Source organism: Gobius niger (assembly GCF_951799975.1).
Source record: "Gobius niger genome assembly, chromosome: 23".
Lineage (NCBI taxonomy): Eukaryota > Metazoa > Chordata > Actinopteri > Gobiiformes > Gobiidae > Gobius > Gobius niger.
This window is the reverse complement of record NC_136874.1, coordinates 16,011,433-16,027,226: the sequence shown is the minus strand read 5'-3', so window position 1 is coordinate 16,027,226 and position 15,794 is coordinate 16,011,433.

Genomic DNA, 15,794 nt, shown 5'->3' with positions numbered 1-15,794 from the left:
ACGGCCTTTCTTATAATGAGTGCAGAGGTGAGCAGTGTGAAGTACAGCACGCTTTACATGAAGTCAGCTTTACTCTCTTTGTACAACAGCCAAACTTCCATCCCAGAGTACTGGCCTGGGCATACAACACTGCACTGTCTGTAAATGTCTTAACTTATTTGTAAAATGTTTTTTTTTTTGCCCTTAAGTAGCATTTTTGGAGTCTTAGCCGAAAAAGTTTGGGACCTGCTGGTTTATGTGACTGTCAACGGTTTGGACATTGTCATGACATGGTCGGCACGGCAACAGTTTATAATTGTTTGCCTCTATCTATGTCACTTCCTGTCGGTGTCCAATGAGGAAGTGAAACTGTAAGCATCACAGAAATGGTCAAACTAAAGAAAACTGGGTACCAATCTTATTTAACCTCTTAACTCCCGCCTGAACCGAGAGCATTTTCTCCAGTTCAGCTTGACCCAAATCCTGTAGGCCAGTGTAACGCCTCATTTGAAAGCTAAGACCTACAAAACTAAATGGATCTTTTTCCTCACATCGTCAGATTTTTTTTCATCACTTTTTTTGTTGGGCAGTCGTCTCACTTTTGGCAAATTTTCGTGACTTTTTTGTCACTTTTTCGTCAAATTTTTCATTTTTTTTTCGTCCATTTTTTGGTCACTTTTTTGTCACCTTTTCGTCAAATTATTCGCATTTTTTTTTTATATTCTTATATTCTTTATATTATTTTAAATTATATATTTTTTATATTCTTATCACTTTTTTGTCCATTTTTTGTCACTTTTTCATCCATTTTTTCTAAATTTTTCGTCAACATTTTCTCACTTTTGTCAATTTTTTGTCCATTTATGTCAATTTTTTCTCACTTTTTTCACATTTTCATCCTTGTTTTCGTCTCAGTTTTGTTGCTATTTCCACACCTTTTTTTCCAGAAGCTTTTGGATTGGGGGTAAAGCTAGAGAAAAAGTGCTCGCTTCAGGTGGGAGTTAAGGGGTTAATTACGCTTTGGCTAAAATTGCGGCTAATGCACTTTCAATAGCGCTCACTCTAAACAATAGCACTTAGCAACTTTAAGCCCCAAAATATTCACCCCACATCATTTGGACTTTGGACAAAGCTGATGGACATCCGAATGCACGGCTACACGGTAAATCCCTTTCAATTCTGTAAACATCCTCGCTAAACCGTTTCCTTAGCATCGCCGCTGCGTGTTTTGTCGGATGGTGCTTTGACCGCCGCTGAATGGGCTTCCTCCCCTGTCTCTCCGTGACATGCCCGCCGCCGCCGCCGCCGCCTGTTTGCTGAAACGATTGGTCCATCAGGCTCTGACGGCTGTGCGACACTCGGCTGCCTCCCCCGTCTCCGCTCTGCCCTCTCTTAAAACGCCGCTCCTCCTGCTTGAACGCCCCGCCGCGTGCATGGCCGCTGCCCTAATCCAGCCCCTGCCCTTCCTCCGGTTAGCTTAATCCCTCTCATTTAGGCGATCGGCTCTGGAACTCTGCGGAGGGAGGAAAAAGAAACACAACTTTGTGACAGGCACTTTCAGCTGTTCTGACACGACCCGCGGCTCCGTGCTATTCTAATGTAGCGCTGAATAATGTATGGTGGGGGGTTGCAGTCAGGGAGGTGTGCGAGGGTATCGTAAGCCGAGCCGCTGTCAGACAATGAGTGGCATCCGTGTCACTCTAATGAGAAAAGAAGACACTGACAATAGGAAAGTCGAGAGGTTAAGAGCGGGGTTTAGACCTAACAAGGGCGCAGTTTGGCAGTTCCGTGAAAGAGGGCGAGCCGAGGTCTTCTCGAGCAACTTCGGGAACGTCGAGATCCTGACAGGCGTCGCCCACATTCTCGACAATCCGTGCGGTCTTTGCTGTCATTACTCACTGTGTGTGGATTCAGATTGAGTCAAACTTCATTTACACCTGATGTTTGGAATGTACAATGTAGATTCTGGAAGAGTTCTTGTACAACAAAACCAACGTTCTCAATCAACGACCCACTCCGTGAAGTGCCTGAAGAGTATAGGGCTGAAACGACTAATCGATGAATCGTTTTCTGGTTCACACAGACTAAAATGGAGCAAAAATGGCATAAAAGTGTAGGATTTTTGTTGAAATCCTACTTTGTTTCTATAGTTAGGGTCTGTGTACATTTTGTGCATTGTAAATTTCATGAATAGAGCCTCCAACAAACATTTCCCTTTGGTTTACTCCATCAACACATCTTCAAGCAGCGACACTTAAGCTATATGTGATTAAAAAAAACATTCACAGCCAAACGATTACTCGATTAATCGTAAAAATAATCGATAGTTGCAGCCCTAATGAAGAGCCTTGTACACAAAGCACATATTTCCCAAGAAACTGGTCCAAACCTGCACACACAGAGAGATACCTGTCCTGTAGTGATCCGAGTGCTTTGATAATGAGAGTAGAGTTTTGAGAACTTGTATAGCCACAGTTGCCCCGGGGTAGACTGAGGGAAGCGAGGCAACCGGTCTGCACCATCGGCCCCTCCGACCACCAACCACTTTCTCACATAGTGCATTCACTCAGGCTTCCTGGTGTTTCCCGAACGGCCTCCCTTCCAACTGCCAGACCCTTCCCTGCTGAGCTTCTGAGGTCTGACGGGATCAGGCTGAGCAAAGGCGCTTTTGACAGGAAAGTCAAAACCTTGTGTAAGAAATAAGAAATAAGAGAAATAAGTTGAAGTTTCATGTTATTGCCTATTAAACATCCCCTTATAATGCACCAAAAGTACCATCCATCCATCCATCCATCCATCCATCCATCCATCCATCCATTTTCTTCCACTTGGAGTTGCCCAAATCACATTGCACCAGCCCCTGGCTCCTCCTGCAGGTGGTGGGTCCACAGAGGACGGCCTCACGATTCTCAGGCCTGTTGGTCTCTCATAAGGGGCTTCTGAGCCGCTCTTTGTCTGATCCGTCACCTATAGGACCTGTTTGCCATGGGAGACCCTACCAGGGGCACAAAGCCCCGACAACAGAGCTCCAGGATCATTCGGGCTCAAACCCCTCCACCACGTTAAGGTGGCGGTTCCGGGAGGGGAAAAGTACTATACGTGTTTGTTTGTTTTCCAGACAGTTGATATTTACATCATGTAAGTACACAGACACTGGGTGACAGTGTGCACCTGCAGGATTGGAACCGCCGACCCTCCGATCACAAGACCACCTGCTCTAACCCCACAGTGTGTAGCAGTGTGGAACAAGACAGAAAGTATCAATCGTTAGAAAAATGTTTGAAGTGGTCCTGGTGATAAGGCCAATGAAGGTTGGATCTACAGTAGAAATATTGATTTTTGACAAAAAGTTAAAAAAAAAAATCCAGGTGTTGTCACTTTACCTTTGACACTGACTCGTAGGAGTATTCAGTTTGTTTTTGCACATCTTCCGTAAGGAATATAGGTATATCCGGCATAGGCTTATTTGAAAGCTTGGAATGAGTAGATTCCAAAACAAAAGACGGCAAATCTCAATCACGAATGGTTCCAAAGTTGTTGTTCGTATCACCTGTGATACACTGGGTCTTTGGGGTTTACACTACACAAAATTGTGATCGGCCCCGGAGGCCTGGGTGGATTATTTATTGTTTGTTTGGCAGACAAATAAGTCTCTTTCCACAGGTGGTGTACGAACTCATGACCGAGGCCTTTGGTAGATTATAGCGTACGTGTTGGAAAGAGAAAAAATAAGTAAATTCCAAAACTGACAACAGTATCTGAATTGGCAAGACTTTGTGTACGAACTTGTGACTGAATTTTGACACAATGTTGCTCCGCCCCCTTTTAGCCTTGGTTGATGATAGTGTACATGTTGGAAAGAGGAAAATAAGTCTCTAGCTTACCAATTCAGAATCAATAAATAAAGTCTATAGCTTAAAATATGACTTTGTGAACAAACCCGTGCCCAAATTTCGACACAATGTTACTCCGCCCCCTTGAGGCCTAGGAAGGTGGGGGTGAAAGGTCATCTCAACGGAGTAAAACAGTTGACAGTGACTGACAGAGGTGGGTTCAAGTCTCCACTGCCCATGAACTCATTACAGAAAGTGCATTACAGAACCCTCTTGCTTTGCGTGTTCGTAGAAATCTGCCTGAGCCGACGTTCCGAAAGCGTGAGTGGAAAACCCTGTCCGTGCAGCTTGCTCCACCTCCGTGCAGCTCGCAGGAGGTTTTCAAAGGGCATCATCTCCGTGGCGCGCGAGCCGCCCACGGCCGCACTCGCAGCCCGCTCGACACTTGTAATGGGGCTCGATTAGAGGCCGGACACCGACAGTAATGAGCCCTGGAACCTTGTCAAAAGCGAGGTCAAAATCCGAAGACAAATAAACGGGAAATTGCTCCCCGCGCGCCTCCTCACTGTCACCCTTGGCTTGTTACCTTCCGCGCTAAAAAGGTATTTACCCGCCTTCCCTCCGCGCCGTTTAAGCAGACGTCGGCGCCGCGGGCTTTAATTGTGCTCCGGGTCTCGGGAGTTCGTTTGGAGAAGAAGCGCAGGTGCGACGTCCAAGAAAAATAATTGAACAAACAATTATAATGTGTGTTCCCACGCTGCTAGTTAGACGCGGGGAAAAAAAAAAGGCTACGGGCTTTTTGTGCTTCGGTCTTCGGACTCGGCGAGGAAGAGACATGCTCCTGTGATCTGTTCCTGCCCTCGGAAACCGTCTCTTCTGTGACATACGCCACTCTTTCCCATCCTCACCGCCGGGCGTCTGCACAGGAAGCCCCGACGAAGAGCGCGACGGGACCCGGGTTATCACCGCTTCCATTGTTCGCAGATGTGCTCTCACGGATTACAGGAGCTGACGGAAAACAGAGCAGGAGGAGGGAAACATCACAGGCCGGGAATGCAAAGTATCTCTTACTTAGGAGGAGGAGGCTCGGGAAGTCCGAAAGAACCTGCATCAGATCGGCCAAACACCTGTTTCCCGCATGTCAGCGAAGCCGGGGAGCGCCGGAGTAACCGAGCGCAAACCTGAAATGACTCAGAGCGTCAGAGGGGCGGTCGGGTTTCGGTGGGACAACAGTGTGGACAAAGGAGTTCCTTCCTGTTCCCTGCTTTGTGGGCAAAACAGTCTGAAACAACAACAGAACGTTCTTTAAAATTTGTTTTTTGAAATCGAAAACTTGGAACTCCAAACTATTCGTCCTATCTATTTTCACTACCTTTGCCAAGAACGACAAAAATCTCCAGTCGAGGTCCAAGTCTTTACCAGTGCGTCCCAATGCCAGTGCTTGTATTGTCGTAATTGTATCTTAAGCATTATTTGGCGTAATTCTTACATTTCCCGACGTCTTTCAATAATGCTGCTGTCGAACAATTCTCCGGAGAGCTCCGAGTTTCCCGCGCACATCGGATACTTCGAGACGAAGCATCTCCAGGTTACGCGAGAGCGATATTTTGGAAGCGGAGAACTTTGCCTCGACGTATTTTTTTTTTTCATTTTCCCAAGAGGACTTTTTTTGTTTTTTTGTTGGGAAAACTGTCCCGCTTTCTCCGCTCCGTCTCCTGCACCTCCTGTTCCCCGTCCCCTCCGTCTTCTTACCCAGAGATGTTGGCAGTGTTTATGTAATAACAGATGGAAGCTCGAAATTAATACGTCTTTTGCTTCTTCCCGTTATCCTCCTCTCTCCCCATGTATTTTTAATGCCTGGGCTCCAGCCTCGTTTGGAAGCGAGCGTGACCCCGGCAGGCCAGCGGCACCTGTCAGGAGTCGCCCGCCTAATTAACACGCGAGGAGGGCTGTTTCGGAGCGGGCCGGTCGGGGCGGGGAGGAGTGCGGGGAGCAGTTAGGGGGGTTTTGTTTGGCGTGTTCGGAGAGCGGTGAGGCGGGGTGAGGCGGGGGTGAGGCGGGGTGAGGGAGTGATTTTGTGGGAGGCTGTGTGTTAGACCTTAAAGTGTCACTCCGTGTTTCCTTTGTTTCAACAGGCGACTCCGGCTGCATGAGGAACCATACAGATGCTGCTTCATCAGTTCATATGCCACGGCCCTGCCCAGTGGTTAACCCTGTGCTGGTCACTTGTCTGGAAGTAAGTAAGATTTTAATAATAATAATAATAATAAAGATTGGTAGTTATACAGCGAGGATACTCAAAAACACTTCACATTGCATTTTTCAATCACTCCATACTTGTAGGCCACTGGTGTAGACTGACAGAAGCGAGGCTTAGGGCTGTGTACCATCACTTTTTCTCTGATGCCAGTTCTTTAAAGGGACTATACAGAGTTTAAAAATGTTAAAACTAAGTATTTTCCTCCTCCTACATGTTTCAGCCATGACCTGTTCACCCCAACTGCCTCTAAAATCCTGCACTGTCACTCAAAAAGGTGTCACTGCACGAGCTTAATATAGAAGGTGCAGTTACATGTATGACCTGAGGTGGCAGTAGTGAGTATAAAAATGCAGCTTGCAGCTTGTCCCTTTAACGATACGTGTTTTTTGACACCGATACCTGAATGATACACATACTATAATATTTGTCGTCTAGAACCAGAAAACTGAACTATAATGTGTGGAAGATCTGCAAACATACAATGTCGGGTTCATCTCCAATGTCAAGAAACATGAGAAATGGGGAATAATTTGGGGAAAAATTTAGAGTGTATACATATGCATATATGGAAAGAAATGGGTCAGATAAAGGTAAAAAAAAGTGGAGAATAAATGGTGGGAAAATAGGAAAAATATTTGTAATAAAAACGGGCAAAAACTATGGAAAGAAATTGGGAAAGCGAGAACAAATTGGGTGGAAGAAAAAAAATGCAAAATTAAAATCATGTATAGAGTTCGGGAATGTGATGTCCTATTTCTAAGCATTATGGGATTAGCAGCAATTGTAAACTAATGGAGATTTTAAAAGTTAAAATACTGGAGTTATTCACATTAAAAGACTTCCATGGCTATTTTCTCCACTTTTTACACTGTTTTTAGCTAATGTTAGTCAATGGAAATGTATGCTAACAGCTGCAAAGATGGCGGATCTCCATTTCTAAACATACGTATGTGTAAGATCTGTGTGAGTGAAACACACCTTACATCCCTAATCATAACCCTAAACCCTGACCCTAACCTTAGCCTCCTGATCGGCGAGTACACTCCAAAAATGAGTATCTAGATTAGAGTAAATCTGAAAAATGGAGCATAATCATTTAAATGTGAGTTGGTTTGACGAGTTCAGATTCTGTGTAGTGTAACAGGATAAAAACTCGACCAGTCTGTGTCCCTCTACTACTATACTACCCACAATGCAACGGGCCCTAGCGGTGAAAACAATCGCTGTTGGATAACGCTTTTGCCTGTGAACGTCTTGTTGTGTTAGACAAATTGAATACAGTAAATGACAGAATGACAGCCATCCATCTTGTTTTCTGAGTAAGTTAGAATCATCGTGTGCAGATCTAAAGTTTAAAACAGAACTTTGAAACGGAACTGCACACATTTTGCTCCGAACTCTACCACTTATTTTGCATTAAACACAAAATAAATTGTTAATCAGTTGTTAAATTTCATGACACGCCTTAGCTAAATCCTGCTATAGTTAAATCTAAAGCCGCACGAGAAAGAACGTCTTTTCAATTCAGCATTACGCTTAAAGGAACAGGCCACAGTTTTTCCATGCTGTGATATGTTCTTACCTGAGCTTAGACGAGTTGATCCGTACCTGTCTGCTCTTTGTGCCCGTGGAAGAGCGTGGTCGCTTCCAACTTCACCCCTGTTTATAGCCATAGGAATACATCGGGAGAGGCCAAATGCTAAGGGGGGGCGTGGCTTCGCCGAGGGGGAAAATAGAATCTTTAGAGAAACACAATTTTTCACTCTTTTTTGCCATTTTCTGGTGGAATAACAACTTATTTATCACATACAAATAAAGTCAAGTGTAAATCGGGCCCATATGGATATTTTCTCACAGCAGATTGTTCAGTAGAAGTGAAAAAAACGGCAGTTGTAGCTGGCACTAGCTAACCGTTAGCATTAGCCCGATGCTAACATGTAGCATCAAGTTAGCATTCTCCGTTATTCATGTATTTATGGGCTGTTGAACCACTTTGCTCCTCCCCATGTCTTTGTATCTTTATTTAGTAGAAACTATGTTCATAATTCAGCATTTGTTACAGTAGTTTTTGAATAATTAGATAAACCTGTTTTCAAAAATGACCATATATGGGCGATTCCAGAGACGCCGTCTGTATCTATGCCAGGAATCAGCCAGAGGTCTCAGTCGAGCAGAGCGCATTTGCTAACCGCCATTTTGATTGGATTTTCCAGGCGATCACTTCCTGAACACTTTCCCATGATTGAAAACTCCTGGACATCTGAGAGCATCTTCTACTTTGACATGAATATTAAAAAAGGCGGTATGTTTTTTTTTTAAAGTTGATAAAGTTGAGTGTTCCCTTGACCCACATAAGCGCCACAGAACTTCTTTAAATTTTAAACACACGCTCCTCTTGTTATTGACAATACATCAGCCATTAGCATAAAAAGAAGTCTTTTGTACGAAACAGAGGCGTTGACACGGCGCGGAGGATCATAAAGAATTCATCGCTGACGTTTTGGTGTCGGGCTGACGGCCACGTCCGACAATCGCCGGCGACTTTTGATCGGTCATTACGGCCGCCATCAAAGTGCGGGGACGGGACGGGACAAGAAAGGCCTTCGACTTGAGGACTTTCCCCCTTTGTGTCCACGCCATGATTTATTTATCAACACAACGGCGTTTTCGCGCTTCGATCGGGGGGGGGGATTAGACGAGTGACGCGGCCTCGGTTTTGACGCGAAAGGAATCAAGAAAAGGGATCACTGGCGAACAAATGCCTCTGTAACGTGGAAGACGCGATGAATAAAAGAATGCGCGGGGAAGTAAAGCAGGGGTCGTGTTAGCGCCGCTTTGCTTTTTTATGCGATGGGCGCGGTAATGCATCCATGTGGCCCTCGCTTTAATAATTGAACAGACTCGGGGGCGGCACCTGCTGGGAGAACCAAATCATTGTCGCCGCTTTGAACAAACTGCTGTGACATTACGGTATCGAGAATACAGAGGAGGGGAGAGGGAGGGAGGGAGGGCGCGATGCATTCAAGGCCCCGAGGCTACGGAGTAATGAGCCCGTCTCCGCCGAGGATCCGCGCGTTTGAGAACTGTTTCTTGTCTTAATAAATCCTAAATGTGTAATTTACTGGTGAAGGAGCGGCAGCAGAGCGGCTGACATTAGGCTGATGGTGTGTTTCTTGTCACCAGCGACCTGGGCCGGGGGACGGCTTCAGGTGGAGAAAAACACCGATCTGAACCAACCAACAATCAGAGGCATGGAGTCAGTCAAATCAAAATGTGAGGAAGATTAAAAAACACTTGGATCAATCGCAGCATCAATCAGTGATGGGGAAACAAAACAAGGTCATTTTAATCACTCACTTGGGGAATGATATCAAAAGTAATGCATTACAATAATATTAATATATGACTTTTTTTGGTAACACTTTATTTTACACTAACCTTGATACATTGTACCTGCTACATTAAGTACAATGTATGTGCCCTGTAACAATGTGCAATAACTTGTATATTACAGGTTACATACACAATGGAATAATGTGTATTAGTATGTTGGTGGTTCATAATGTAAAAAGACATAAGAACACTAACCTTAAAGGAGCTATACCTGATACCTGTACAAAGAAACAGGGTCACTCAAATTTCAAATAGCTATTTTCTGGTCCAAACTCATCTCAAACTTTCCTAATGCATTTACAACATCAACATTTGTCACAGGGACTGAGTTTAAACCAGGTTTCACAACTTTCAGGAGGAAAACTGTCACTTCACTGTGAAAAATGCCCTATAGCCTGACATTTTATGACTGTTTAAAAAGCTTTAAACAAGTGTTTTTTTGGATAAATGTCTCCTTTTACCATATACTAAAGGACAAAACAAATTTTGTTCCAATACAGAAAAATAAAAAAATCAAGGATAGCTCCTTTAAGCCCTAACCTTAAAGGTCTAATGTCTTAAGGGGAGACACTACAGGCAAAACTAAATTTTTTCAGTTTTCAGGTTTTGGGCCAAATTGGTCTCTGAACATATAAGTTTTCACCCGGAAACCAAAAATATGCCTAATCTTCACAATAACATGTTTAAATATTGCGCTGATTCAATGTTCCCCCATAGACTTATATGGGAGAATGCAATTTCAAGGGCCTTTTTCTCAAAACACATTTTTCTGTCATTGTGGCGACACTATGTCCACGTCAGTCGGACCTAAAGACTTCACATTTTCCAGCCTTGGACTGAACAATATTTGGAAGATTTTTTCAGAGGGATTTTTTATTATTTAATCCCTTAAGCCACATTTATTGAGTTTTGAATGTCAAAAAATGAGGCGAAATTTTAATTTTTACACATTTTCCCCCTAAAAAACAGCTTATTTTAAAACTAAACAAGAAATCCAAAGTCCCCTCTGAAAAAGTCTTGGTAACTCATTCATCAATAAAATGAAACAATAAATTTGAATGTAGCTCTATCCATTATTCAGATTTCGTCGCCGAAAAGATGGGAAATTTTTAGCATTTTTAGGCATAAAACACCTTGTTCTTATATGAAAAGATAAAATAACAGAAAATTTGCAATGTATTTTATTCTCACATTTATGCCAGTGATCTACAGCAAAAGTTTCAAATTGATATCTGTAAATATACATTTTTTCCCTATTCACCTGCAGTGTCTCGCCTTAATACCAAATGTACATCCACAGTACTAATACACATTATTCCATTGTACTACATAGGTACATGTTATTACACATTGTTACAGAGCACATTACATTGTGCTAAATTTAGTTGGGTACAATGTATCATGGTAGTGTCAAATAAAGTTTTACCCTTTTTTCATAGAACATATGCAAAATATGGTAATATATTAGTCATAACAATTGAAGTAGCTCAAGTAGAAAATGTATTTGATTGGTTTCTATTGACGTACGAACAAGTTGCACACTGGTGTATAGATACAGTCGGCATCGCGTCCTACAAGGGGGCGTGGCCTTAAAATCATGTCAATATGGATGTTTTTTCAGCAGATTGTTCAGTCGAATAAAAAAAAATGGCAGTCATAGCTAGCGTTAGCACGTAGCATGATGTTAGCATTCTCTGTTATCTATGTAGTTATGGGCTGTTGAGCCTTTTTGCTCTTCTCCATGTCTTTGTGTTTTTATTGGGTTGAAAAATATACTCATAATTCAGCATTTGTTAAAGCAGTTTGGAGAAATTATTGAAAGTTTAATTTCTCTCCTCTCTGTTTTCCCCCTCAACTGCTTCAAACATGACCATATATGGGCGTTTCCAGAGATGCAATCTCTTTTCCCACTTTTTGCGACTTACGACCAGGGTTCCAGCTGCTAATGCTACAATAGTGAGCTAATAAGATGCTAATGTTACATGAATGTTTCTGCACAAACATATACGTAATCCAAAACATGCTAAATCACATTATATTAAGGGCTGTGACCAAACTATACTGAAGAATATGACCAAAAGTAAGATTCACTTCACTGATGCAGTGGTTTTGTTAGAGTTCATCATTAGCCGCGCTCCTCCACTGTCTTCATCTCGTATCTGAACTCGGAGCAGTCTGGGGGTCTCCGAGTTCGAGCGGCGTTCCAAGGCTTTTTTATAAGTGGCAGGTCGGAAATTTACGGGTTGCCTGGAACACACCATGAGATCTGCAGTAGCGTGAAGCTAACGTCGTCCAAACAAAACACGAGAGAGAATGGAGGAAAGAGAAGGAAATCTTTGACTGCACTTTAATGTAATACAATCATATTACATGTTTTAAAATTAAAATTTTAAGGTAACTTGCCCAACAGTGTTGAAGATCACGGCTAAATCTGAGTGTATTTTTATTAGGTTCATCTGTAAATTCCAAAGGAAACCCATGTGGTGGGCCACAGTGGGATCTTCTGGCTGGAGGGACACACACATACAGTGTAATAAATGGAGCTCCATAACCTGGCCAGCATAAAAACCCTGCTGCAAGTCCAGCAGCTCCTCCTTGGTTTGACAAATGATGCAATAGATCTTTGAGAATATTCATTTTCAGGACATTCAAGTTCTTTTCCCGAGGACTTGGGACCAACAGCTGCTTTGTCCGATGACGGTTTGTCCCTCGGAGCTTCCTCTGATTGGTGACCGGCAGGTGAGTTTATCAATGTGGGAACAGATTTACCTCTCGTGAGACTGGAAGACTGTCATGTCCTCTGTCTTCAGCTCATGGGTCGGAATGTTTGCAAATGTACAAAGGGTTTCATTTGCTTCATTCTTTTAAGGCGGGACAGGTGATAGTAGTGACTTTTCACGCAGTGGTCGATTTTAAGCTAGTTTTCTCTCTCAACATCACAGTTTTCATGAGTATAAAAAAGACAACACTTACTCCGTACAATGTAGTAGCTAAAACGTTGCTTCCCTTGCACATTCATTCACAAATATTGATGTAAATATATTAATGTAAAAAAAAAAAAGCCTTATTTTTTACATGAAAACATAAAGTGACAGAAAACTTGCATTACATTTTCTCCTCATATTTCCAATAGTAATGTTCCCCTGCAGCGTCTAACCTCTGTGGCTAATGTTGTAGCTCCAGGGAACCCTAAAGACCCTCCCGGTCAGCAGGGGAAGAGGTCTCCCTGTTTCAGCCCTAAATAATAGTTTGGATCATTTTCTATAATTCTGAGCATCTAAACATAACAAACGGAGTGAGAAAACAAAGCTGTGCTGGCCCCTCCTCCTGTGAAGCCACATTCAGAGCAGCTATAAACAGACTGCAGCTGGTCCCTGCGCACACTCTCCGCGTACGCTAACAAATGTATGGAATCAGACCGGCCTAAAAACTACAATTACAGGTGATATACAGATTGAAATCACAGGGGCTGCATTTGTGCAGGGGAAAATTGTCTTAATGAGAGGTTTGCGGATTTGCGGGTGGAAGGGAGGGAAGGTGCTGGATGTTTTTCTGCTCACACGTGTGTCAGTGTGCATGTGTGTGTGCAGGGGGTGGGGGCACAGCTGCACCTGCTGCTGTGCCACGTACTGCCACAGTTAATGATATCGGATGATATCATTAGGCAAAGTGCTCATAAACAGATGTTGGAGGCTCTGCCTAAACACTGTCAGCTGAGTCAGTCTGCGTCTGTGTGAAGGTATTATTTATACCGGCCTTTTCCATTTGTTATGTTAATAACCCCTCTGCTAGCACAGGAAGGACTCCGACATGCGGCTAACATGCCAGCATGGCGGGGGGCAAAGAGCTCAAAGTGTCTCGCTGACGGCTGAGGTGTGACGGCTGCAGCGCTTCCAAAAACAGGCTGAAGATAAACCTTTAGTGGTTAATGGTGCCGTATGCCTCACACTGACACGCTGTAATACCGTGTTAAAGTGTTAAAGCACATGCCCCGCTCGGCTAAAGCACATGCCATGGGCCTGGCATGAGGTGAGCCACTGTTTAGCCTCACAAGAAATAGCCAATTAGGTCAGAGAATATGCACACATCTTGCATGCTCTCTGGTCACCGACAATTTGGGCTAAAACAGTAAAGGTCAGCCACGTTAGTCAGATTGCACTAGACAAATTCTAAAAAGGCTCGGTGGTCGAGCCGAATGTGTTCCCTGCAACATAATTAGCCCTCAATTCCCTGTCGCGCGGGCAGCAGGCCCCACCCGTCTCCCCAAATTTCCCTCACCTCGCCTTGTCTGTGCGGCCCCTCCTTTGCTCTGCTCCGTCACACATTGTTGCTAGCCTAAACTTGCTGCAGATGCGGTCGACTGATGCATAAATTAGTCATCAACATTAGCATTAGCCAGCGCGTGGCACCCGGTGCCAACTGCTCTCCGAACGGCCATAAAAGGTCATGTTTTGAAGACTGAATGCCACACAGGCACCTTGGCTCCCCGGAGGAGGGTTCCCCAGGTGCACGTGAAAGGTTAAAAATTACCTACCCGCCACGGCCCGTCTCTGTGGAGGAAATAATTAGGGGTTTTTAGGGAGAGCCGAATGGCTGGCTGTCAGATGACAGAGCGTTACCTAATGGCCGTATCTGGGGAAGAGTCAAACGGCCTGTCATTCTCCTGACAGGACAAATGAGCATAATGGTGGCAGGGAAATGTTCCCCCTGTCTTCAGTGTGGGGCTGAGGAGGGGCACGAGCCTGAGCAGAATGATACAAGCACGTTAACCTTTTACATAAATCTGTTAACACATGTCTGAGGCCTGTTTAAAGGCAGCTGCACAGCATACTCTTACAGACCCAACTCTTTTCCTTCAAACGCAGCAAAGTTAAATCCAGTGCCAGTGTTTGGCAAATGTGATGATGGTGGTGTCTTCTGGTGTTTCACAACAAACTTGTGATTTACAGAGGAAATGCCGAGCGCTCGGGGCTGCAGGCCGTAGCGCTCGTGCACATGGCCTGTGTGTGTCAGTCTAAGTGATGGGATGACAAAGGCAGTTAAGTGAGAGCATCAAATATAAAAGTCTGCCTGCGGCTTCACTGACAAAACCCTCCATGTTTGTAATCTGCCTCGCATCCAGCCAGTCCATAAAGTGTTATTATGAGCGAGTGTTTCCGAGCAGGACGTGATGGACTGAGGTCCGTGAAGAAAGAGCAGGATAATTAGATCAAAAGTAAGTGATGGTGCTGTGCGCCTCCAAAAGCATCATCTGTACCAGTCCGGATGAATCATGCACATTTGAAAACATTTCCATGTCAGTAAGAAAAACAAGAGAAACAAGCTGATGGGGGCCGAGACAGGCTGCGATTGGCTCTCTCAAAGCCCCGCCCTCGGCCGTAGTAACACGCCCCTTAAGTTGTACACAGAGGTCATCGCCAAGTGTTTCCCTCAGAGCGACGCGGCGCAATAAACCAACAGCCAACGCAAAGCAAGACGGATTCAGCCATTAGCCGGCGCTTTCCAATGACACGTTCTATCACATGGTCTCACCTGAGTATTGGATTACTGAAATAAAAGATGAATAATTAATAGTGAGAAATAGGTTCCTGGCAGCGGCGCGTAGTAATGAGCATTATGTTTCTGCTGTTGGCCCGGCGTTGTCCGCGCGGCTGTTTCTCGGGTGTCTACCAGGGGACCGGAGCATCCGCGGCTCCGTCTTGGACCGCTCTTCCTTGGCCGCGTCCACAGAGCCACCTTGCTCCAATCTGTTCGCCTCCTCCAGTGGCTTCCTGACAATAGGCTGCTAATAAACCTCTCCTTCCGCTGTTTACTCCTTTGTCTTTATTTGTTTGTGCACGAATTTAACCACAGCCGGGTGGATTCGTGTTGTCTGAAGTGGCTAACTGAAGGAGCAGAAAGTGCACCATGAAATCTCTGCAGACACTTACTATAACACTGTGTCGGCCTCTTCATGTATGTCTTTAACTGCCTCTGAAATGACATATATTCTATCTTGATTCGGGCTGGGTACTGTTACATTTCCTCAGATGGAATTATTACACATTCAAAAAGACAGAACACAAGGAAAGTTAGCTTTGATTTTGTTTTTTTACTCTATGTTTAGTTGGTCGTTTTGTGTTAATAGAAAAAGACAAAAAAAGCTTATTTTAAAGCAGAGGTTCCCAAACTTTTCAGCCGTGACCCCCAATATCACTCATCAGACCCTGCTCTGTAACATGTAATGAGCATTTATAATAATATAATGTGAAATCTGGTTTAATGATGTTAGTTTGGAGACTGTATTATCACTGAAATATGCTGTTTCCAATAAAAAAATACAAATTAAA